The following is a 27749-nucleotide window of genomic DNA, read 5'->3' as shown; positions in this document are numbered from 1 at the left end:
TGGCGTGCTGGCGCCCAGGGCCCCCTCAGTAGGTGATTGCCCACCTCCTGCCTGGTCCAGCATGGCCGTGAGGTGGGCTGCAGCCACCCGATCCTGTTGCGTACTCCCTGCGGTACTCTGAAATACCCCCAGGGCTACGTGTACCCCCGGTTGAAAACCTCTGCTGTAAGTAGTATTAGAAAGGAGGTGAGAGAGAGAACTGAATATGGAAGATAGAAGGAAAGGAAGAGATGGCATAGGAACCTACAGTACCATTTAATGGATTCTATAAAGACTCCATGCTGCAGTGGAAGTTCATGCTGTAAAGATTGCTAGGAACTGAATTTCTTTTGTAACACAGAGGACTTTTTTTTTTTTTTTTTTTAATCAAGAACATCCTAGGACTTCTATGGCTCTGTTTTGAATATGAACTCTGAAGCAGGATAAAGCTGTCAAAGCATAGCTGAAGTGCTGTGTTACTTTACCAGTTGGGGGGCTGGGGGACTGAAGTGCTTCTGTTGTGATCTAATTGAAAGTAACACAAAAAAGTGATTTCTCAGATTTAGGGCCATATAACTTCTCACTTTGAAGACAACGAGACTGTCTGTGTAAGTAAATATGTCTTCAATGAGACCGGAGCTTGTGTAAGGTGAGGAGATAACATTTTCACAGTACTGGACGACTGAAAATGTGCTGCTGTGACTTAGCGGTATGGTGTAGGTTTTTAGGGGCTTGTGGCCTAGAAGGTAGAATATAAGAAAACTGTTACTGTAGATAGTCTTCTTTGGGCTTAGTAAAGGGCTGCTGTTGAACCCTTGGTTGAAATATCTGCGATTCAAATTCCAGCATGGACATATTTTTATAGAGTGAAGGACTAAAGAGACTGACATAATACTTTTCTGCATGGACCAGTAACACGCAGCAGGAGAACACAAACACAATACAGTGGTAGCTGAGGCATACTGCTGAGGGACCGCTATAGAATTGTACGAACACTGCACTGTTGGGAGTATTTCTCAATGTGCACTCATGAAAACTGTTTCAACTGGCAGTTATTTAGAAGCTATTTTCAAAGAGGCACATGCTGCAGATGCAGCCTGGGACTTATTTGGGTCTGTTAAGGTCTTAAATATTGCTGAAACTGCTTAAATGTTTCTTTTCAAGGAGTGAAATACTTCTCAGTCAACTCAGGAGGCAGCAAACTACTCTTGCTATCCCCTTCCCTCCCCGAGTACATCACATTGTTTGTTGCTCAATAAATGAAGATGAGATTAAAATTCCTTAAATTAATGGCACACCTTTCAAAAGTGACTTAATATTTTACAAGTTAATGTAGTGATAGATGATGTGATGAGGAATGTGAAATTACAATTCATGTTTTGTAAAGCTTTTTAATATTTCACGTGACTAGTGCAGTAGTTGCATCAACAGCAATCAGCAACAAAAGTGGGTAATGAGTAATGATAAATATTAACCTTGTGCTTAATAAAGGCTGTATCTTGCTCTCCTTACTCAGATGCTATTCTCACTGACTTCAGTCTGACCTTTACATGACTAAAGATGACAGAATTTCACCTATCAAGAAGGAGTGACTGGCAGAGCATTCTCCAGAAAGGCCCCCAGGACTCTTGCATGCTCTTCCACCTATGGTCTGAATAGCCCAGATTTTCCAGCTTTCAGGGTTCACTGCAGGGCCCATTTATATTGAATTTTGCTTCTGTTATTTTAAATATTTGGTAGGATGTTTGGAGACTGTATGGCTGCATTTTAATGATTCCAAATCATAATAAAATAAATACAAAAATAAATATACAATATGGAATCAATTCATGACCCCCCGCCTCCTCCACATGCTGACTCAAGGGCTGGAAACCAATGTCTTGTGCTGCCACAGGGGTAGTAGAAAATACACTTTGTTCCTGGAACACGGAAGGGCTCTGTTGCAGGTCATAGTCTTAAACACACGCAATTCTTTCTTTTCCAGTATCACTTACATTAGCTAATGGTAGCCAGCTGAGGAATGATTCTACTAAGGGAGCTGCTCATATGAGCTGTGTGTAGGTTTCAGGATAGAACAAGCTGTTGGAACTTCAGGGATGTGCAAAATTTCTCCTTCTGATGCTGACGATGAGTCATCCAATTTTGAGGGAAGGGTAAATAAAGTCTCCTTTCTGAAACAACTGGGTAAACATTGGCACAGTGTTGGATAAAAAGACAATGTGATATTCCATTATTCCCACTGATTTCAGTCTGACCTTTACATGACTCAGGATGAGAGGATTTCACCTGTCAAGAGGGAGTGGCTGGCAAATGGTCTCAAGATGAAACAAGGAGACTAGAAGTCTGGATAATAATGATGGTTCAGAGGCTATAGGGAAATATTTTTTAAAAAACAATACAATTACAAGTAGTGGAGAAATAATGGCAGAAAAGAAATATAAATATAAACCACATTTTTCTTGTGAGTTTAGCAATTTTTCTGCACTTCTTTTCATAGTCATGACAAGTTCTACAGTCTCCTTTAGAGCTGGAGGCCTGAAATTACCATAGAAATAATTTGCAGCAGAACCTGTAAATGCTGTAGGACATGAGCAAATGTTGCATTGACTTTATCTATCAAAGTTGTATTTATGGTGTAGTCATTTGGAGCAGAGATGATCTGAGCTACTGATGTAAAAGAACTGTAGGAGTTGGTAATCTTGTTTCTACTAAACAATCTGAAGTGGTTGTTACAGCTGCTGCATAGACTTGAGTCAATCCAGAAGAATCAGCATTTCCCCCTCTCTTTTAATGCAGGTTTTTTAAATAATCAACAGCATGACTGACACAGCCATTCTAGTTCTGCAGGGTGGGGTGGAGTGAGGGTGCTATGTTACTTTTGTTAGACTTCTCAAATGTTTACTTACACTTTCCATGCCCAGAAAATTCAGAATTTGATTTTTAAAATAACTTTGTTTTGTTTTAGAGGTTTCTTCCTTTAGAAATCATTAGCCTATCCTGCACATTAATAATAATGTATTGTGACTGCACAGAGAGACCCAATCAAGATCAGAGCCCCATTAAACTAGGCACTGTACATGCACACAGGGAGGGACAGTCTTTGACATACAGAGCTTACAGTCTAAATCAACAAAGCAAAGGAGGGGAGGAGAAACAGAGGCACAAAGACAAAGTGACTTCCCCAGTGTTGCACAACAGAGGTGGGAATGGAACTCAGGTCCAGCTTCTGTGTTTGTCCCACAGACCACACTGCCTCCCTGAGCACATGGGACTCCTATTGACATAACTGGGATTCCCCTGTGCAGTGCACTTGCAGGATTGGGCCCACTATCTTATTCTCTAGAGTCTTTTCCCTTCTTCAAAGGGAACAATGTTTAGGCCGAATTCTGTTCCCCTCATTCACATGAGTAGTCCCATTGACCCTAATATTGTTTCTTTTGCTTCAATGTGTGCTTAAAGTTAAGCACCTCACTAAGTATCTTTCTGAATCTAGGCTTTATTCTTTGCATTTTGAAAGTGATGATGGAATTCTCCAGATGTCCAAGTGCTCTCCTGCACTTCTCATCCCATATCGGCTTGGTCCGGCACCCCTAAGTGGCTTGTAGCCAGCTATGTTGCTATAGATATAGGGGACTGAGTAGGCGGCCAGCCATCTTCTTGCTGGAAAACTTAAGGTGAGAAGAGCTATGTTAAACAAAGCCTTGTACCAAACCTTGCTAGATTAAAGTTTTAGCATTTTAAATATGTGTTTTCACTTTTATTTGTTTGTAACCATTTCTATCTTTATACTTGAACTCACTTAAAATCCTCTCTTCTTTTGTCAATAAACTTGTTTTACTATTGATCTAAACCAACAGTGCTGTGTTTGTAATAAAATGAATGTCTGCTCCAGTTAATGTGGCAAGATGGTGGGTTTTGTCTCCTTAAAGGAGTGAACAGATCTTATTATTCCTCTTCATGTTGCAGGAGAGGCATGGACGTATCAGAGCACACAGGTCTGAGAAAGTTCAGGATAGAGGGGGGTTGGGGTCACCTGCTAACATTAACCAATTCTGGTAAAGATAAAAAAGTGTCTGGCAGACTGTTGGATTCAAAGTGGTTGGATCATAGTTCTTCAGCATACAGAACACACAGTGCATGCTGACTGCTGGCTGTGTGTATATCCCAGGCAGGGAGCCAGAAGTAGTAGAAGCATTTTGGGGTACTCAGGGCTATAACACAAGTGGTGACAACCTCCCACTGGTCTGAACTGTATCCCAGAACATGGCATTAACCCATAAAGGTCACAAAACAGGATGATGTTATAAGTCAGTGCTGCTAAACTGCTGACAAGTAACCAGTTTATACCAATTTTAGTTATTTGAAGATTGGAACATCAGCAGATGTCTGACCATAGGATAGCCATAGTAACTATGTAACTGACGTATATGCTAATAAACTTGAGGTTAAAGGCCTAATAACCTCTGCGATAAGAGAACCCCAACATTAGTAAGGTGAGATAAGGAAAGGAGGTTGAAACCCCTCCTGAATATGCATTAAGAAAAGGGGTGTCAACGTAACACATTATAAAAGCTGTATCCTGGCCTGCATGCCTTGGGAGATGCCTAGAGGACACCCACTGGTGATGATAGTGATGATAAAGTTGACAACAATGAGGATGATGATGGCAGATACTTTGGGCTTCTCTGCAAGGGATGATGTGAGTAATACAAATGCTTGGTGCCTCATAGTGTTCTCTCTCTCTCCTGTACTAGACTGCAATGTATTTATTGTTGTTTGATTGACTAATAAAAGTCATTATTACAAAAAGAGCACTGTGTTGTCCCAGTTTTGGTCCACAGGGTCCTCCTTCTATTGATAACTTCTCTACTGTAGTCAATCTTGGGTCTGAACTGTCACAGATTATAAAGATTCACTTTGGGGTGGGTAATAAGCTAAAGTAACCTATACAGGCTGCAAGATCAGACCCAAAAGCCCCTACAGAAGTCAGTGAGAGTCTTGGGTACACCAGGGTATCAGTGGTTAGTGTCCAATAAGCGGATTCCCACTGAACTCAAGAACAATAAGAGATTTACAATATCATTCCATCTGCTACTGATGCATATTTTCTGTTTTTAAAATTAAACCCCTTGCAAGAGAAGTAGATCATTTAATAATAGGCAGTTTAGGTAGAAATAAAAAGAACAGTTTTACTCCTACCTGCTCTTTCTATTCATGTTATTATTTTAATAATAGAATAATAATCTATAGCACCATACAGTACCTTACTGTTCAAATTTATATAGTTCTATTTACTGGCATTATCTCACAGCACCTGTTAGACAATGCCTTTAAGGTGAAAGAATGACGAACAACTGACCTTAAATCATCCCATGTTGGGACACAAGCCAATGAATTCCAGAAAATACAGAATTCAGGCTGAGAGTCTCCTCTTCATGCTACTGTGAAATCTCATACTCCAAAACAGAAACTTTTGGCACTTCATGAGGGACTCAGATTTTACTTTGTCTTCTGTGATTTTTGTTGCAGTTTCAGGAAGTTACTTATAGATAGCTCTCTCTTCTTGTGTGGGGGGTATTTTTTGTTTGTTTTGTTTTGAATAAAGCAAACAAAAAATTCATGAAAGATTCTAAATTGCATGTAATTTCTCCCTGAGAGAGTGGGATGGCTTCAAATGAGTCCTTCCACGCTCCTGAGTCAATATCTACACTTAGTTTTCAGAATGTAATATAAATATATATTCATTTTTATAAGGCTTCCCAGAAGACAAGGCTGGCTTTTCATAGAACTGTTTCAGTCTATTAGTTAAATATATGTTTAACTATTGTAAAGCCTACTGTTTACCCAAGAAATCCAATAGCTCCTATGGTGTAAACTCAGTAAATCAGGTGAATTCTCACTCATACATGATTTTTTAAACGAATAATAAGTACCTTACAGAACACAATGGCTCCCCTCTAAGAGCTTCCTAATGCTGCTTAATGCTAGTGCTGTGCTTCAAAAGAAATGCCTACCAGACAGAGCAGTGATCCATCTAATCCAGCATCGTGTCTTGGACAGGGACCTATATCAAATGCTTCAGTATAAGAAGTGAGCAATTATGGAATAATCTGCTCATAGGGGAACTTTCTTCCTAACATCCTTTCTTAGGGGCTGATCCAAAGCCTACTAAAATAAATGGAAAGGCTTTCACTGACTTCAGGGTTTTTGGATCAGGCCCTTAGACATTAGCAAAAAATCCAAACATTTTCACAGACTTTTGCCTTTTTGATTTTGTGCTGTTTTGTACCAAAGATTGGTTCTGAAACAAAATTTAACTCCAATGTTGTGAACGTTTAAAAAGCATGATTGAGATGTCATTGGGGTGTTTTTTTGTTTTGTTTTGTTTTGTTTTCATGCACGGAGCAATGTTGTGAGGAAATTTGGTAACAAAAGCATTATGTAACCTCATACTCGTAAATACTATTGTAGGCCTGGGACTTAACTCACCCACATACTAAACTAGCCTTGACCAACCTCGGGTGAAACTCAGGGATTTTACCTCTGACATTAAGAAAAAAATGCCCTGCTGTTCCTAAGGCACTCCAACCTCAGGAATGGCCCTAACTAGAGTTATAACACCAAGGGCTGTAAAGTAGAGACACTCAGGCCCTGGGATGTTTTAGAGAAACCCAACAAATGGTAAAAAAGGTATGAGATAAGCTCTGACCAATGAATTTATGCTGACTATCTGCACAAAGAAGTCATAAATAAATTACAATTTGGGCATGAAAGATAAAATATAAAAAAGACTTGAGCAGGGAGCAGGAAATATAGGTACCAGTGCATGACTGGTTACATGTTGTTACTTAGGTGTATTGAATAATGTAATAAGTTTAGAAAAATTGAAGGAGGTAGCTAGTTTTACCAATATAATGTAAATGAAAAGCCATGTTTTTGGGGGAACCATCTCCAAATTGCAGTTCAACATCAAGCTGCCAGAACTCTTACTCCTCTGCACAACAGTGATGTGCAGAGGCATCAAACAGACCATCATCCCCAGATGAGGATCCTGACTGGCCATTGGGTGAAGTTTGTCTGTGTAGTGGGGTTTGTGAGCATAACAGATTTGCTTGCCATATGCATTCTCTTTGTGTGTGTTGCTAATAAATACATGTTTAGAGCACAGCTGTGTAAGGCTCTTTCATTCGGAAAAGGTCCTGCAGACCTGTAGAACCCCAAGCTCCGTGGGTAAGGGCAGGTACTTAAATTAAGAGCCCTGCAGGTAAGGTAAGGTTAGGTGCCTGACACCCCGAGCCCTCAGTAGGGAAAGGGGGGGGGGACCTAAGTTAACCAGGTCATGCCTTGAGTTCTCAGTAGGGTATAGGTGAGATGCCCTAGATTTTTGTGGGTAACACTATGTGATGATAATATATATATTAATGCACTTTGCTATCTTGAGTCTCTGTAACCTCACACAAGTAAATTGAGCAGTCATGTACAGCAGAGTAGCCATGTGCACAACGTCAGTTTTCTCATCATTTCTGTGTTTCTGAAAGGCTCTATAATATTTTTTAAAGTTATATGTTAGAGTGGTATTAAAATTATAAAGAGGTTCAGTGGGCACCATTTTCCTCCAACTGAGGTAACTACCTTTTGCATTCTGTACTTCCTGCATGCTCAGATTGGTTCAGGGGGGAAAACAATCTTCTGAAACCCAAAATGCAATAGCTCTAATAATGGAAAGTCAGATGTTGAAGTGCTCACAATTACTGTCACTTGTAACACACAATGAGCCAAATCCTGCTCCCACTGCAGTAAGTGGAAAAAATTCCACGTATTGTGATGAAACCAGGATTTGGCCTAGCCAAACAAGATATTTGTTTTCTAAAAATGATAGCTCATCCTTTGCATAATTGCATAAATGGCTACTCTGTTGCAGAAGTAATAAAGCAAGGCTAGAGCAAATGATACTGAATGATTAAATGAGTCCTCCTAATATATGGTGAGTATGGAGACAAAATGGCAAAATACAGATTCTTCTTTAATTCTCCCAATGGATTCCTTTTCAAAGGCAACATTTTAAAAGCCTACATGGTACAAGTAACTGATTTTTCAATGACCCCATCTATCTTTCTTCTGTCTGATTAGCTGTTGGGTTTATTTATAGCTTTGAACATGTGATAGAAACATAGGGAAGAAGACATGAATCTTTCTGCCTCAGTTGACAAGGCAACTAATACATTACTAAGTCTCCTTCATTCTTGTTCCACTTACCTGTAAACCAACAGTGTCTGCTGAATTATTTTTGATATTGAATCTATTGATGAACTGCAAAGGTTAAAATTAAAGTGTGATTTATGCTGTAATCAGTAGCATGGTGCTAGAGCACCAAGTGATCTGTGCAAAAATTATAACCATAAATATACTTCAGGATTTGCTTTATAACCTCTGCCAAACAACTTTATATTTTTTTCTCTTTTACTCTTTCTATCTTTGTTCCTCTCCCTGTGGGAGATATAGTAGGATAAGAAATGCAAATAATGTGCTGATAAAGATCATAAGCTCTCTGGTCTTGATGACTTTGTGAACAAAATCCTAATCTATTTCTTTGGAACTCCACTTTAATTCTTCCTTAAAGTCCTTGAACAAATAATCTGAGTGACATAATATGTGCTCAGTTGCTCATTGACAGGGGCTACAGATCATAAAGCTACCAGATATAATTCACTGCAGTTCAGTACAGTTGGATGTATTCACTAGTACAAACAATTACTCAGCCATTGAAAGGGTAAATTCTCCAAATCAGAACAGAAGCGATGTCAGTCAGACCCTCCTTGCTTTGTTGTGGGCTGATGTTATGTTCAAAAAGCAAAAACTACCCATTTTACAAACATACAATCTGTATGTGGGGATGTAGAATCTCGCAAATAACAAGCAGTCTTTGAGAAAAGAAACAGCAGTTAAGAAATTAGTTTTCCTAAATAAACATTTTTGGTGGGGGTACCATTAAAAGCAAATTAATATATAAAGGCCTTAAAACTGAGACATCCCTGAAAATGTGAAAGGAAAATTTCTAATGAATTATTTTGTAATGATTCACAAACAAAACTGGGCTTTGAATAAAAGGAAGGCCTTTGAAAACCCATTTTCATGGGTTGTGTATATGCAATGCCGACCTGGCAACTAAAGAATTAATGCAGCAAGCACCAGCCAGCACTGATTGGCAGCCTCACAGCAGCAATCTGGCTGGAGATGGAAAGTCCTGCCAGCAAGCTGGTGAGAAGTCACCTACAAACAACACCCCAGAGAAAGGACAATTGAGTGTACAGGCAGGTGAAATTAAGGGAAATAGGAAGGCGCTCAGGGCACTTTAGGAGGAGTTGTTGAAGCTTGATTCCACCTGCCTGGTTTAAGTGTCCTGAGCTGGAACCCAGTGGAGTGGGTAGGCCTATGTTCTCCTACTGACCCCTCAGACTTAAGAACCTCAGGGGATTCTAGACCACTGAGAACCAGGAGCAAGCTAACCCCACCAAGTATAAGGTGAAAGCCGTATACTCAGCAGGACTTCAGCTAACATCCTTCTTGGACTAGAATGGGACTACCAGGGAGACTCAGGCCAGAGCTGACTGAATGCCCTACCAGACCGAGCAGACTCTGTGCAACACCTCTACTGACCAGAGGGGTCACTATCACATTAGCACACCTGCCCACACCTTATTTAAAGACAATAAGAAATGTTGCCATTTCGAATCATAACGAATCATTACATGCTCTCCAACTCCTCACCCCTTAATAGATTGAGGGGTAGAATAGGAAAATATGCTGAATATGATACTAAAATAGAAACATGAACAATTTCTAAATGGTAAGATTAAAAGCTCTGATAGCTCCATTTTAATGATTTGTAATTATGCACAGTGAATGAGTAGAGATAAGGTAAGGCCTTGCTGGCGTAAGTGTCGTTTTGCCAATTCTTTCACATAGAATTGCTGGTCTACTTAAATTGGCATTATTGCTGACAAAGGTGCAAGTGCTGGCAGTTTTGAGGTAAAAACACAAACTGGTAAAGCCTTTTACTGGGAAGACTGAGGAACAGGGTGATAAAACAACAGGACATAAAAACTGCATAAGCAGCAAAAAAAGCAGAAGCTGGGTAAATTGAAGCTTGCACATGGGCAATGAATGGGTTACATAAACAAATATTTCATGTGCTAAAAGCTGACTGAAGAAAAGTTAAGTAATATGGCATGTGAAGATGTGTAAGAATCCAAGAACATGGCCTGAATTGGAGAAACACTGGACCAGAAACTGAAGGAATGGGACTGAAGGACCAGACCAAGGGAACAGAGGAGCCAAAAACCATCATGAAATATAGGAGAATTTTCCAGTGCCCTGGAATGTGGTAACTTGAGCCCTGTAACTATTCCATCTTGTCTGTTATTATTATCTGGAATAAATATATGTTCAGATTAGGGATGTAAAAATTATTTTAATAAAAAATAGAACATTTAAATGATGTGGGGAGGGGAGTAGCTGCAGCTGGACAGTTCTTGCTAGTGGGGAAGTGTGGATCCCAGCACAAGGGATAGTCACAGTTGGGCTCGCCACCACGCCCCGCCCCGCCCCGCCCCGCCCCCCCATGCTGGGCTCCGTGCTTCCCCTGCCATTCTCTGGGAGCCAGCTCAGCTGTGGCTACCCTGGTGCTGGGCTCCACATCTACCCCCGCTCACAGGGAATTGGCCCAGCTGTAGCTACCCTTGTTCCCTGGCACTGGGCTCTGCACCTCCTCCCATCCAACAGGGAGCCAGCCCAACTGTCATGCCCCTCCGCTCCCCAGTTTAAACAGTAATCAGCTTTTTAAAATGTTAAACCTTTTATATCCCTAGTTCAGATATCATAAGTCACAAGAACTCTAACTGAAATTGTATAAATAAAGGTGAAAATTGAAGAAGCCTACATTGGGTGGACTTGTGACTCAGTTTCCCACTTTTACCTCCCAATAGCAGTTACAGAAAAGCTTGAACTTTTTTTTCTTTTCATCATCGTGTGTGTGTGTGTGTGTGTGTGTGTGTGTGTGTGTGTGTGTGTGTGTGTGTGTGTGTGTGTGTGTGTGTGTGTGTGTGTGTGTGTGTGTGTGTGTGTGTGTGTGTGTGTGTGTGTGTGTGTGTGTGTGTGTCCCTCTACACTTTGAGATTGGCACCAGCAGTAGAAATTCCAAAATATTTTTGGAGAGCTCTACTCAATTTGGCAAGAACAGTAAAGTACAATACAAATTCATGAGCCCATTCTCAAGAGATTTCCAGTCCAATGTTACATTTCAAAGATGTTTGGTTAGCACTCAGATAACTTCAAATGAACTTTAGTGAGGATATTCAAGCCAAAGCGAACCAGATCTCTGTGCTTTTCAACCCTTCCATCATCTGCTGTTAGACAACTGTGTTTCAGCCAGCCTATATCAAATATGTGGGAATGTAGTCAGAGAAGACAGAGAATGAAAGAGACAAAGAGAAAAATGTGGTAATATTTAAGAAATGCAAGTCCCCCCACCCTTTTCTACATTAATGTTGGCCAGTTGGATGCACCAAAACAGAAAAGCATCAAAACAATTTACTGTGGGGCAGGAATGAGGGATGAGGAAAGCCAGGAATGGGGGATGAGGAAGCACACACTCTTGCCCTGGAAGACAAAGGTACAATGAAAAGTTGCATTATTCAGACTTTGCAGAATCTGAATGACCTGAAGTCCCAGACTGCATGATTCCTAAATCTACTGGTAATAAGCATTGTTAAAAGTCTAACCCCTGTGATGCTGAAAGTCAGGATTTCCTGGCAGGAAATGCATTGCCAGCAATAGGCATAGTGCCAACCACTGGCACCAAGGGGTTAGGGAAGTAGAATATCTGAATCCTTAGCTAAAACCTTAAAGAAATCTGTCTCCTGATATTTGCATGCTTTAATCATGCTGAAATATGTATTTGACCTTCCTGGACTAATTTAGTGCATATTTTTTTGAAAAGCAAGCTCTTGGACTGTAACCTAAAGGGACAGATTTGTTAATGATGCACTGTTTTAATTGGTTATACAGTCATTTTCTACTTGTTCAGCACCTGTAGGAAAGGTAGAACTAATGATGGATTAACTGAGGCAAAATAAGAATTATACACCCATATTTTTCAGGCCCAGAAAATATTTAGACCCCAAGGACTCATTGCTTCATTTACTGAAGATGTTCAAGCTGTTGTCCACCCATTCTTTAAGGAATGGGAGTAGAGCTCGCTTCTTCCTTATATTGTTGGCTGGCCATCCTTGGAGGTGTCAAGCATCTTGGTCTCCTCCCGATCTTGAGCAGTTTGGCCAAGTGGCCAGCTCCCCATTTCCAAACATCATGTGAATGGCTGAACCTAGCAGTGTCTGTGCTGAATTTTGTTGCATCTGTTCCAGTGGTTCTCAACTTATTTACCATTGTGGGCTGTATATGCAGCCATAATGTGCTACGTGGGCCATATACAATACTACCCATATGGCCCTGAGGATGTCACATGAGACCACAGCTGTGTGGTGATTGGGCTGCAAGTGACCCGTGGGCCTGCAGGTTGAGAACCACTGATGTATTCTGTTCAAATGTAATGGCATTCTGGGGATTCCTTAGAATTTGTTCCTTACAGTGCCCGGCTTGTTGCTGGAATCTCAGACCACATGAGAATTTCTATCTTTACAAAATCATTGGCTCCCTAGACATCAGTATGTTCCTTAATGTGAATAGAAATCTTGGCCAGGACGTAATGGTTATTGTCTTTTCATAGGCATCAGAGTCAAATAGGAACCAGCTAAACTCTTTTCTTGGAACTTCTCAGCTGTGTCATGTAGAAGCAATGATTACATTGTTACTGAAATAATGAATTCCCTCATATATACCATCCTGGCCAAAACTGCACTGTGCAACTCAAATACATAATATTAATGAAAGGCACGGTGTGAACACACTATCAGGCACCAAGAACTTATGAATTCTGTTCCCAAGTCTAACACTGATACTATCTATCTGTGATTGTGGGCCAATCACTTCCCTGCTGCCTATAAAATAAGGATAATACTTATCCACTTCATGACATTGTGTGAAAGTGAATTAGTTAGGGTACGTCTTCACTGATGGAGGCAAATTCGCCACCATCAGATCGATCTCTCTGGATCGACTGAGCGGTCAGTGAAGACCTGCTCAATCGATCTGGAAGTCGACATGTTAAAACTACCCCTTCAAGTGGCACAGCGCAGTGAAGACACCGCCTAGAAGAGGAGATACGAAGTTAATTGGAGTTACGCAAGCTACTCTGTGTAACTTGCGTAACTCATGTCGACTGCTGCCGAATTTGAAGGTAAGTGTGTTTTAGGCCTCTGTGTTTGCAAAACACTTGGAAGGGGAAAAGCACTATAAGCACAGTGTTGCTAAAGAGGTTTTAGTTGTAGTGAAAGGTGTTAAAATGATATAAATAAAGGCAAAGCTACTCAGAATCTGAGTGTTCTTCATATTTGTTGATGAAATTAACAGGTCCATTTGTAGAAAAGTTCATCATATTTTGCAAGGGAACCTTTTTTCCAGGGAAACTAAGCCCATATCTCAGGAAAAATGGCATAACTCCATGTGAAACATGACTTCAAATATTGAGGTTCAACATTCAAATGTTTGTAAACTTTTCAAAGCTAAACTAGAAAATCACTCACAATTAAATGGAAAAAAACCTCCTAAAACAAACAAAAAAACCTATGCAGAAAAATGATCAACTATTTTGCCCAGCTTCAGCCCCAATCACAGGATGAAGTAAAAAGATACATTTTGAGCTAAGATTTGAAGACAATAAGTGACTAAGTGGCCCTCAAATATTTTGTGAATTGTGTTGACATCACCAAATTGCATCAGCTGCATCGGTTAAAAAAAAATTCAACAAATCTAAACAACTTTTTTGTTTCAAATCTAACTTAAATGTTTTTTGTTTTTTTTTTAAAGATTAAAAAACTCAAAAATGAAATTAAATGTTTTGTTTTGGGTCAAATTAAAAGTTTCATTTGACCTGAATTGTTTTCGTTCTTTTTGCTGAAAAATTCAAAATAATTTCATTTTGGGTCAAACAGAAACAATTCTCTCTACACCTCAAACTTTTCACTTTGGCCAGCCTGCCAAAAAATCAGTTCTTTGCATAGCTCTCTTCAGGGCTCTGTTCTCAGTTCTGCCACTGACTCACACTGTTGTCTTATGTAAATCACGTCACCTTACTTCACTTATCTATATGTAAATCTGTACAATCTAAGGTTTAGCTTGCAAAGTCCTCGAAAGCCTGACATAGATAATGAGTCTGCAGCTCCAACTTATTTTGAATAACAGTTTCTCACATAAGTAGTTCCAATGAATTGGACTACAATTCTTCCTGGTCTTTACATGAATCATGCAAAGATATAATGATGGGAGGGAAAAAGAGGGAACATACAGATTGGGCACAACCTGCCCCTTAGTTATTTTTAAGATCTAAAACTAATGAAATACACTAAATTGACCATTAAAATCCCTTTACAGGTATGTGTACTTTCAATGTAATTGGTTCCAGTTTCTGTGGGAAAGGAAGATAAAACTATTTTGCAAATATAGAGCTGAGGGAACAAACTCTCAAGATTAAAAAAAAAAAAAAAATCCCAATAATGTGAAATATTTTTCTGAAAACATTAAAAAACTACTTTATTTAAAAAATGAGGGGTACATTTCACACAAAAAAAGGCAAGGATTCCTTGCTCTGGCAACAGAAAAATAGTCTCCCTGTACAAAATGAATGAAAACACATTCATTTTTCTTATATGATGCCAAAACATTGGTGTATTCACAATGAAGCTGTTCTGACTGGCCCACCCCTGATCCCTCATCCTGGATCAAATCTACACATATTTTCATAATGGTGGAGGCCAAAATCTGTTACCAGACTCGTGTTGAGTAGCATCTTCTTTCAATGGGGCTCCTTGTTGGGTGAAATTCTAGTCAACTTGAATAAAGATTGTAAGACGTCTAGTTCATTTGTTTATAATTCTGAAGGTAGGAATGCTAGTGGAATAAGCCTGCTCATAGTGAGTAAGAGTAGCAGAATTGGTCCCCAAGCAAAGGACAGTCACATCTCTTCTCTGAACACTTTCGCTGTTTCTCAAATGAGCACTCCAACAGTGGTTGGGGGATGATATTGAGATTTCCACTTAGGTTAATGAAACTGCACATCTGGAGCAAAACATGTATTTAGTGCGATTCACCTTTTTTCCCTAAGGAATTGCGCATATTCTGTTTATCTTGAAGCAGTATTTCATTCTGGGGATTTATAGGACATTTGATTAGCTATCACCACATCTGCACTGAAGAAATTCTTCTAGGTGAAGATGGTGTTAATGTTATTGTGTAACATAATAGTCTGAGAGAAGGTTGCAGGGGGCCAGAGAAAGTGTGAAAACACAGAATCTTTATGAAAATCCCCCTTGAGGCTTCAGTTTTAGGAGTAAGCCTCAGAGTCTACTGTGTGTGGGGAGAAAAAATAAATCCCATTCCTCTAACGAGTCAAACTCAGAGGAGCTCCATGAGATAATCCTCTCTGAAATGTCCTCATCCAGAGCCCTCTCCCATTGGTTTTACTGGACTAAGATCGTCAGGTCAAGGGTGTGCCTATGTGGATCTGATTGCAGGATTAGAACCTAAAAGAGCTTTCAAACATTAGTCCTACATTTCTTTACTCAAAAGCCTACAGTGGACAGAGAAATAGATATTGTTAGCATCGAATATAAATGAGGAGAAAATAACTTCCTTCTGACCCTAGCAATAATGAGATATAACCCTTTAACTGCACAAGTGTCCACAATATAATTGTAATATTATTTACGTGAACTTATTAAAGTAGAAGCAAGGTAAAATAATACAATTAAACACAATATAGGATTTTTTTCCTCAGTCAATTCCTATAATTGTATTGATTTGCAATTCATCATTCTATTTAAAATTCAATATTAATATAATTGTAACGTATCAACCTTCCTCTGAAATCAATCCTGTAGCCATAGCCAGGCCCCATTATGAAGTAATAGCAACGTTAATTTTATTCTGCCAAGTGCAAATTGACTGATTTATCACACCATTACAGAACCATACTGCTCCTTGAGTTTGTTTGCAAAATAAAGTGTTGCAAGAGAAGAAAACATACTATCATGTCTGCACATTCTGCTGAAAATAGCAGTGAGACGGAAGAGTCATTCCTCACAAAAATTAGCAGTGATTTTTGGGAAAAGAATGTAGGCCAGATCCTCCAATGGTGTACATTAGTGTAGCTTTGTGAACTTCATATCCCCCCAGAAGCTTCTGACTTCAATGGAGTTACACTAATTTACAGAAAGTGAGAATCTAGTCCTCAGTGAAGTACAGTTTAGCAATTAGAGCACAGGTTGGGGAAGCAGGAAACATGGATTCTAAACTTTGTGGGACAAGGACTGTCTTTTTGTTCTGTATTTGCACAATGGGATCCTGCTCCAAAACTAGGTATCATAGGCAATATGATAATACATATAATAAATAATAATTGTATTTCTGGTTCTGATACTCATGACCTCAGTTTCCCCACCTGTAAAACAGGAATAAGATGCTGTGAGATTTAACCAAATAAAGTTCATAAAACAACTTGAGATTCTTAAATGAAAACCTAGGCTTTGAGTGTTCAGCTAGATCCCTTCAATCTTTCACCTTATCTCTAGCATCAAAAGTTCTGCAGGCTAAATTGTACCCCCAGCAACACCACTGTCAGGTGATTAACCGATTGGAATTAAGTTAACAATTCCGCTGATGATGCACAGGATGGAATATAATCCATCTGTACCTGAGATATCTCGGTTTGGTAGGGCTAAGGCTTTTCAAACCAGTTGGCTATATGGTATAGGCCAGGCTTTGGCAGCCTGAACCACTTTTTATTGAACTATTTGTAAAACTGCCAGTTTAAGAACCTCCAAAAACCAAGACCTCTCTCACTTCAGATGAAGAGGAACTCTTGGCTATAAGTAGCAGCAGGACGTTACAGTCAATTGGCAGTTGCCAATTACCAGACAAAGATAACCACACATTAAAACAGTGTCTGACACAAACATTTTATAAATGTAAAGTGGTTTGCTCAAATTAAGTTCTAGAAATGGACATAGGTTCTCATTGTTTACAAACTAATTTTCCTGCACCTAATTTCAACACTGGCTTATTGTGACTAAGAATAATCTTTTATGGACCATTTTCATATACTATAAATCTACCTCTTGCCCCTACTGATTGCAGATCTAATTTACTTGGAACAGAAGAAACTAATAATATTACATCTTCCAAAGTATCTGAGATACATGAAAAAAGACCAGCCATTAATATTTGGGTTATTTAGATTTTTATTTATTTATTTATTTTGACTACTGGCATTCATAGTGCAGTCATATTAGTCAGTGCTTTGGTCACCACTAACTTTTCACAGGGACATGTTTCATGGCCTAGAGCACACTGCTTCATAAAAAAATAATTTTAAAAAAATCTGTTTTTAATTATGTAAAATGCAAAATAAGCTAACCTCTACTGATAATATACACTGAACTTGAATAAGGCACTAGCTTCCTTAGCAAATATGATACTGTGAAAAATGAAGAACAGAAGTGCAAAAATGCTTCAAGTACTTATTTGATTATAACTTTGGCCCTACCTAACTGTAAAACATTCTGTTCTATTTGGAGTAAATTACTTTGTGCACAGTGCTGACTTCTGTTATACATTCCATATTTTGTTCTCTGGTCATTTGGTCGTTTCTACTTTTTTCAGTGAGCACTATTAGAATAGGGGTTCTCATCCTTTTTTTGCTGGAAAATATTTGAAAATATTTCAGGCTGTGGAGACCCCCACCGCCATGCCATGCTCCCCTTCCTTCTGTGCTGCTGTTGGGGCAGCACTGCTTTCAGAGCTGGGCACCTAACCAGTGGCTCTTTGGCCACCCAGCTCTGAAGGTCTGGGGCTGTTAGCCTTCTTATTCATGGGCGCTAAGAGTTCGCGATTCCACTATAATAACCTGGTAACCTCCTGAGGGGTCACGACCACCAGTTTGAGAACCCCCTGTATTAGAAGATGGGTCTAATGTGCTGGAAAATTCCAATCTGTGTTCCTGAATTTTGGAATATATGAAGTAGACACACAACCTGGATAGAACCCTTCTCAGACTTTACACTCAAAAGGCCAGTGCCAGATCGGACAGGACATTGAAAGTATTAAATAGCTCTGTGTAGACTTCCATTGGGAATAGACAGTTATCAAAAGGAAAAGAGAGTTTAAACAAACCAGCCCCCTATTTTCTATGTTTAGCATGCTGTCTCTGGGATAGGATACAATAAATCCAAGGAATGTGGCACAAAAACACATCCTCAGTCACTATAGTTTATCAAGCACATGCAAGAGACTGGCAAGGTCATTATTGTCTAAGATGGGGTAGATTGCACCCTCAGCAAGTTTGCAGATGACACTAAAATGGGGGAGTGGTAGATACCCTGGAAGGTAAGGATAGGATACAGAAGGACCTAAACAAACTGGAGGATTGGGCCAAAAGAAATCTGATGAGGTTCAACAAGGCAAGTGCAGAGTCCTGCATTTAGGATGGAAGAATCCCATGCACAGCTACAGACTGGGGACCGACGAGCTAGGCAGCAGTTCTGCAGAAAAGGACCTGGGGGTAACAGTGGATAAAAAGCTGGATATGAGCCAGCAGTGTGACCTGGTTGCCAAGAAGGCTAATAGCATATTGGGCTGCATTAGTAGGAGAAGTGATTATTCCCCTCTATTCGGCATTGGTGAGGCCGCATTTGGAGTATTGTGTCCAGTTTTGGGCCCCCCCACTACAAAAAGGATGTGGAGAAGTTAGAGAGAGTCCAGCGGAGGGCAACAAAAATTATTAGGGGGCTGGAGCACAAGACTTATGAGGAGAGGCTGAGGGAACTAGGCTTGTTTAGCCTGCAGAAGAGAAGAATGAGGGGGGATTTGATAGCAGTCTTTAACTACCTGAAAGGGGGTTCCAGGGAGGATGGAACTAGGCTGTTCTCAGTGGTGGCAGATGACAGAACAAGGAGCAACGGTGTCAAGTTGCAGGGGGGGAGGTCTAGGTTGGACATTAGGAAAAAGTTTTCCACTAGGAGAGTGGTGAAGCACTGGAATGGATTACCTATGGATGTGGTGGAATCTCCATCTTTAGAGGTTTTTAAGCTGCGGCTTGACAAAACCCTTGCTGGGATTATTTAACTGAGGTTAGTCCTGCTTTGAGCAGGGGGTTGGACTAGACGATCTCCTGAGGTCCCTTCCAACTCTATGATTCTATGTTGGGAAGCTAAACGGTCTCACTGAAACTTGAGGAATAAATACAAGGTAGATACTCTATTGCAGTATTATAACCATAATTCTGCAGTAGTAACTTAATTCTGTTGGTTGCGACTCTGTGTATTTTTATATTAATAGCAAACGATCTATATGTTTAACTCAAAGCCAACCAAAAGGAGCTAGGTATTAAGGTGTAAGCACAGATAAGGGGCACACATAGGCCCAGGTAGTTTGAAAAAGGGTAACTGCTTTATAGCAAAATAAATCCAGAAGTAATTGATTATCTAGTCAACACTACTTCTGGAAGTAGTGACACCTTCCAAACTAAACTCCTAAACTCTGATCAATGTAAACAAAAAAAAAAAAGGCTGAATGTTATTCAACAAAATTAATTAGGCAAGGCAGGAAATCTCCAACAGATTAAGATGAATCATTTTAAACAGCCAGAATAGCAATTGCTATAGGAAGTGGTGTGGATGATTCACTAGGTGGCACTCTTTCTTCTGAATCAGTATTGAACTAGTTTCTCAGGCTGATGTTAAGGAGTACAGAACTGTTAAATGTGTCACCTTTTTGCTGAGATAGAAAATCAAAATGCTGACTACTTGTGGCCATTATAGACCACATAGCAACTAGTACATGATAACAGTTTTCAAGTACATTAAAGATTATTACAAGGAGGAGTGAGAAAATTTGTTCTCCTTAACTGTGTGAAATAAATATCTGCAACATCTGCATATTTATAACGTAGACTTATAATATAGACTTCAAAATGACAATAAATATAATGATCAAAAGCCTGAGAGGTGCTGAGAAACTACAATCCCCATTGACATCTGTGATAACTACAGGTTCTCAACTAGTCTTTAGACACATGAAAGGTATTCTACATCTTCTGAGCACCTGTAACTACTGCTGATCCCAGTGGGTCCATTCCAAGTAATGACGAAACGCCCACTGACTTCATTGTTTCAGGGTCAAGCCTAATATAGTTGAAGGTGCTCAGCACTCTCAGAATTTGATCCAGTGACTTTAAACCAACCAAGATGACAAATAACAGCAAATGAATTCCTAAAGTAGTTTGGAGACAAGCTACAAGGTATCTTGTCGTCTACTTTCATACCACGTGCATCCATATATGGATGACAATCATGTAACAGGGCATTCACACTATTGTAAGCACTGTACAGTGCTTAAAGTGTTCTGAAAAAGGAGGGGGGGAACTCTATCATAATCTGGATGCAGCAACTTTAGTAAAACAGTGCTTAAAATGTTCCCCTCAACAACTCAGATTGATTTTTTGATGTAATTATTTATCTGTTGCCTGTTATGATATGCCTTCTCCGCCCCTCCACACCCACACTTTAAGCACTGAATTCAGCTCACTGTAAGTTTGGATATACCATTATGACTGGAAACTGAAAGTGGCGGAATGCAGAATGCTTTTACTGTCCTAGTGTGTCTGCATCTCAAAACCACCTCAGCTCGGTATAATTTAGTACATTCTGGCAGCCTTTGCCAAGGAAGACTCAGCAATGGGATAACAGGAGAATTGAAGGTCAGGCCTGAACTGTCATCAGAAGCAAATACAATGTCTGCCTGCACTATATATATCTCTAGTGAATATTGTGCAAGAAATAGGATAACGTTGGAGATATATAGTGCAGAGAAAGAAACGAGAATGAAAGCAAAATTTCTGCTAGTCAGTGTACATGTCAAGCATAAAACGACAATGAAACTGCCAACTTCATTAACACAAAGTTAGAAGGGTTGGAATTCCATATAACACCAATGCTTGTATTGGATGTTTGATTTTTTTTATGAACAAGATCTGTTTAAGGTAGCATTTAATGGTGTTAATGTAGCAACTATGTCATATCAAAAGTGAATAAGGACAAGAAATTTTTCACAGAAGGGACAATTGAGGTAACAGAATTAGATACGTCTGAGCTGAGGGCCCCACTCTTAAGTGTCCTTTCAATTACTTTTTTTGTGTGTAATTCAGTTAACATAGCATTTAAGATATATTAGCAAACCAACTATAAAACTGTTTTCCCTGTAAACAAAAACTAAATGCTAAATTGCAATTGATTTTCTGTGGAATTAAATTACATCCATTTTAATGCTACATAAATTCATTCTGATAAATGTTTACCCTGAATACCGAAGTAATTCATAGTGATTAGTAACTCAATGTGAAGTATGTTGCCCCTCCTTGTTAGAGATAATTTATTACATAGAACTACTTCCCTTTCCTCTCCCCTCACCCTGGGAAGAGGTAAGGCAACATTCATGGGGTATAAATTACATTTTTTCTTCATCACTTAGTCACACAAATTAATACAAACAGCTTTTTAAAAAGCAAGGTACTTATTTCAGCTTCTCCTTTACAAAAATAGGTAAGAAAAAATCATGAAACAAAACCCATGTCAAACCTTGTACATTTCAATGCCTCATTCTATAAGCCTTCTTACAAAACCACAGCGTGTTTACAGTTACATTTATAACCTCACAAAAAATACTCCCATTACCCAATAGATACTATTCAGAATCTAACTCGTACTTTCATCATTGTAATTAATATTCTTTTGCCCCTAACAACTCTCTCCCCAAAAGGAAAGAGAAAATAAAACAAAAATATATATATATTCCCAAGGCACAATAAACTTTTGTTTTTGAATTTTTCAATTTGTATGTGCTTGTTCACTAAGCAACGTCTACTGACATCTCTACTCTTTCCTCCTTATATCAAAATGCCATCTTCCTTTTCAAGGTAGAAATTACCACCTGGAATATTCCCAAATTATGTATATTTATCAAAGAATAAAATTAGGTTTTCAAAACTACTACACATTTCTTAATCTTTGAGAATTCTCAATACCTTATTTAAAAATGGTGAGACAGAAAGACAGATTTTAGCACTTGACATCAAGGACCTGTTTTTCAAGGGGCTGCTGATGGAAGAAATTTGATAACAAGAACTGTGAATGGCATATAGAAACTTTGAATTTTAGGTCAATACTCAGCAACAGTCCATATTCAACCGCAATGGTAATAACCAAAAAATATTGCACATTTGATAGCTCTCCCATGTTCTTTGTAAAATTAGTTACTGACCTCAGTCGTTTCTATTGGATAGGTTTGCAGATCACAAATATGTGAATCACAGATCTATTCTCTTTTTTTAAATCAATTTAGCTATCATGTTTTTGTTATTGACATTTTTTAATCTTCCTTTTATGGAGGAAATACCAATAAATGAAAGAAAATTCATAATATTGTTCCCTGAAAATATAGATGTGACATTTCAACAAATTAGAAAGCCATATTTCTGACAAATAAAATAATATGATATCAGATCAAATTTGCAATTCATACAGTTGTCACAGCTACTTTAACATTTAACAGATTTATTACTCGAGTAGTATTATGTACTTTACTCTTAGAGATTTTATTGAGTGTCCTGAAGTATGACTGATTTTATTTCTATCTGTGCTATGAAAATAAGAAATTTCAAACAGCACAAATGGGCACCCTGGCTGTCCATCCCATTCATTGAGATTAAACATCATCATCTAGATGTGCCCTTCAATAACATGGTTGTAGCAAATTAATGGGGAACGTGCACGGTTTCTGCCTATACTTTAAAATGCTGTGACTAAATATGGGACTGCAGTCTCCAGGATTGTCAGTTACACACATCCCTTCCACTAGCTCAAACTCATTAAAATGCAATGAAAACATTCTTGTTCTTCAAAGTCAACTATGAGGCTGAGTTGCGAGATACATTGTCCTTATTTGCCTAAACAAGTAATTAAAGTAAACACAGGTTTAAAATGTTCTATCCATAACATTACATTTTCCAGTAACTGATTCATTATGGAAGCCTCTGAAATAGAAATGTCATATTTCAGATGAAGTATTGTGCAAGTGGAAGAAATCCTAGATATTTGGGGCTGAATTCAGCTCTCACACTAATGTAAATCTCAAGTAACTGCATATGGCTCTGTCTGCACTATGAGCTAGGGGTATGATTCCCCTGCTCATGTACACATACTCACAGCAGCTGTTATCAAGCTATCGCGAGTACCAACAGTAATGTACCACAGTAGCATGGGTAGTGGCAGCAGAAGCACGGCTGAGCCATGCCAAGTACAAACCTGCCTGAAACAAGTGGGTATGTGCTCGGCCCTGTTCAGTCATGCCTCCCCTGCTGCTACCCATGCTATACTTCTATTTATACTCACACTAGTTCCGTAAGAGCTGTCACAAATATGTAGGGGAACCACACACTTAGCCTTAAAATCAGTGGAGTTATGCCATACAGCTAGGAACAGATTTTGGCCTCTGATCTTTTCATAAGGCTATGTTTGTTGAATATGGTAGGAGAAATGTAAACCATAAGTATCCAGAAATAAAGTGAAGCATGTAATGTGTGGCAGTTAGATGTGCTGACCTGTTGATATAATTGATATAAACGTGTATGAGGTTGCTGTTGAGATTTTGATTTTTGAGTGAAAGTTTGATGAAGCTGGGGTGTATATTGCTTTTGGTTATTTGTTGGAGTTGAAGTGAAAGTCTTACAGAGCCCTAGAGTGTTGTAGACAACATGAAAATGGAAAGGAGTGTGCAAGCCTTTCTCCTTATTTCCATGCCTTTAAGGTTTTGGGTGTGTGGTATGTGTGCTACCACAACCTGAACTGTCACTAAATGTAGTTTTTGTTTGTTAATTTATACAGAATGAGAGGCCTGTTTTGTGTACCAGATGCTACAGTTATCGGGTCAGATACTGATACAGTTATTAAGGGGTTCTTAACTTTCCATACTGTGACCCCTCTACTTGAAGAGTTTCAAGACAACTCTCCCTATCCATAAAGAAATACAGAATGATCGCACCCCCTTGAAATCTATTTCCAGTTTTATTGAGGGTTGCGACCTCCAGGATGATAACCTATGCCCTTACTCAAATTGAATAGCAGCTTACCGCCTAAGTGACCCCACTGATTTCAGTGCAGTAGGGTGCATACAGTAAGGTATCAGAACCTAACCCATAAGTAATAAGATCTGTATGGAGAACTAGTAAGTCCAATACGATCACAGACTAGAATCTGAATTGACAGCTGGAACAGGATGTTTGTGTTTTTTCTCAAAGAGGATTGTATTGGGTTTTAGTATGAGGTTTCTTTAATTGATTTTGATAAGAGGTATACTGGAGCCATAGTCAGATAGGCACTTATGTTTTATGCCATAGACACAAGTACTGTTCAAAAGGAAAATTCCTCAACAATTCATGACTTGAAAGAAATCTGTCTTGCATTTTTCAGCATGTTTTAGTTCTATAGAGACTTAAATAAGTGTGGTGTAAAAATAGAACTATTCGGATATGAGGTGAATATTCCCCAAAACACCTAAAATGTATAGCAGTGAAAACAGAGTGTAAAATACAAAGCTTGAGTATATTTGGAAGGTTCATTTTAAAGGAGCATAAAATAAAAAGCAACAGTTAAGAAGAAGAAGAGATCAGCAGTTGGAGAAGAGGAACAGAAGAGGACGGACTCCTATCCCTACTTCATACATGAGTTTATAAATTGGTAGTCCTGGAGAAAGGGAATAAGAACAATGTAAAAAGGATTTACTCTGGGAAGTGAAGGAGGGAAGACAAAAGGAGGAGGAGAGGGAAAGTAAAGGTTAGGGAGGGATAAAATGCTGACATTTTGATAAATCAGACCTTCTTTTGGAGAATATGGAGTTACCATGTTACCACTGAAAGTGAAGGTTTCTTACTGAAGGTGAGAAGTTGAAGCCAAAGAATCATGGGATTTGTCAAAGATCATCAATAAAAAGATAGATAGCCATGTGCCCGTCCTAACTGTCTGTCCCTAGATAACACTGCATGCAAATCTAGATAATTAATTATGGCCTAGGTGACAAAGTGAATGAAGTCTGAACAGGGAAATGTCAATACTGGATTTGGAAATGATTGATCTGATCCAAGATCAACTGTTTCAAGCTTCCAGCTCGGAAGATACAGCTGTACATATAAAACAGGTTTCATTTCTGTTGTTAAGAGGATGAGACCTCTCAAGGAAAGTCTGTAAATACGAAGAGATACAAAGGTTGTGTACATTTCTATGCCCCTTGAAACCTACAGAATATAAGAGCTGAGGTAAACTGCTATTTTATGTCTATCCACTGAAAATGCATATGTTTCCTTTTAACCAAGAGGACTCATTCATACTTACTGTCGTAATGTTTCATGTGGTGAGTTGCCACAAGATGCAATAGGTGGGGCCTGGGATATTTTAGAAATCCAAATAAACAAGGTATTATGTAATTCTATTCTATTCAGGTTCTTATACTAGCTCGTCACTCTACTATTTAAGCACAATCCAGTAATACATTAAGCAAGGTGACTAACATCTGTTAGTTGTTTGTTCTCTCAATCTTTCTACAGGGTTAGAAGTATGTGCAGTGTAGTATCTTGTTTTGGTAGGCTGTTTTTGTTTTAGATTTTCTGGGTTGTGTGTGTGTGTGTCTGTCTGTGTCTCTATATACAGGGGGACACACACACACACAACCTGTTATGTATTTATGTTAGAGAAGGCAAGTTCAAAGAAATGAACTTTGAACTTGGAGTGGAAGATGGTGAGGTTTGTGTTGGTCAGAGTTCCTGGGGGAGTTCATGCCACAGTCTTGGACCAAGCCCCATGAAAGTTCTGTCTGCTGCACAGATGAACTTTACCTCTATTGTAAAGAGTTTCATTGTACCAAGGAGAGACTGTGTTGACCAGGCCTTTTTATCAGAACTTTAGGCAGTCGTTTAGATCTCCTTGGCTCAGGCCATAGAGCTCCTTGAAGATAAGGACCAAGACTTTGAATTTGATTCAGTGTTCTATGGGAAGCCAGATTTGATAAGCTTGTGGTAGACTGTGTAGCTGAGGATATCTGCACTAGTTGGAGTTTCTTAAGCACTGAAGTCTTCATGCTCAGTTTTATTACATGCTGTACTCCAGTGGACAGATGAGCCATTCAGAAAGGTTTATAGTCCATACATGTCCAGAGAGAGGTCTACAGGTTTGACTTCTAATCCTGATTCTGATATTGAATCCTTCTGGTGCAAATCACTTAATCTCCCTGGCTAAATTTCAACTTCTAGAAAATGGAGATATTAATTACTCCATTTACACATATTAATCAAGAACCATGTATCAATGGAGTGAACAACAGACAGGGCACAGTGTCCCTTCAATGATCAGGAAGGTGCAAATGTGCGTATACACAAATGGAAAATGAACTGAGATTAGACCTATCTGGAAATTTTTTGTCAAAAGAATTTTCCATTAGAAAATGATGATTTATAGAAACTGAACTTTTTTGCAAAATCATATTGATTTGAACTAATTTTCCTGTAGTAAAAATATTTTGAAATTAAAACAACTTTGTTTTGGAAAAAATCATTTTGGAAAAAATTGAAAATTTTGTTTCAAAACACAAATTTTAATTTTGAAATCTATTTTATTTTGCTCAGTTTTATATTACGTTTTATTTATATTAGGAAAACAGATGTTTTTAATATCCTTGTGTTAGTCTGCTATCACATTTTCCAGGATACTGAAAACAGCTGCTCTTCTAATTAGAACACTCAGTGCTTATCTTATGTTCTAGATGCAAGTGTCAAACTTTCAGTACTACACAAACAGAAGACTCTTGGATCTAGAACATAAAATAAGATCAGTACTAAGTAACAACAACCCTTAGTGATTTTAAAATTATATAAAATAGAATATTTGACAAGTATATTATGTGATGATTTTATATCATTTTATATTGCGATATGATATGGCATGTGCTAATATTAACGTCATGACATTATGTGCTAATATTGACATGTCATGAAATAATTAAAATAATATAAACATGATTAAATTAAAAAAATGAAATTTTGATTTTGAAAATTGATTTGAAATAAAATTTTATTGCTTCTAAACCAAAATTTTCACAATTGATTTTTTTGCAGAAATTTTCATCTCACATGAAATTTCAAAACTATTTTGTTTTTGTTCGAATTCAGAATAAAATGTTAAAACTTCCAGTGAAAGGGAAACTCCATATGTTTACCAGCTCTGAGACCCCTTTGAAAATTTGTTTTAATCTACTTCTGTAAATAATTGCTCACCAATGCGAGTAAGGGGTTCACAATCTGGTTTTCAGAATTCAGGTGGATTGTCCTATCATGTAAGCAATAATTGAAATTAGATGGATTTGGTCATTATCTGGGGCTTCAAAACTATTTGACCCTGCCCCATCCTTTTAAAATGTTAGTGACGTTCTGGGAATTTTATTAAATACCGTAATGTTTCTTTTTAATATGTCAAACAAGAGAACACAGGTGTCAGTGCAGA

Source organism: Emydura macquarii, unplaced genomic scaffold (genome assembly GCF_026122565.2).
Source record: "Emydura macquarii macquarii isolate MOO-44397 ecotype Brisbane River unplaced genomic scaffold, CSIRO-AGI_Emac_v2 contig_3603, whole genome shotgun sequence".
Taxonomy (NCBI): Eukaryota; Metazoa; Chordata; order Testudines; family Chelidae; genus Emydura; species Emydura macquarii.
This window is presented reverse-complemented; position numbering follows the sequence as displayed.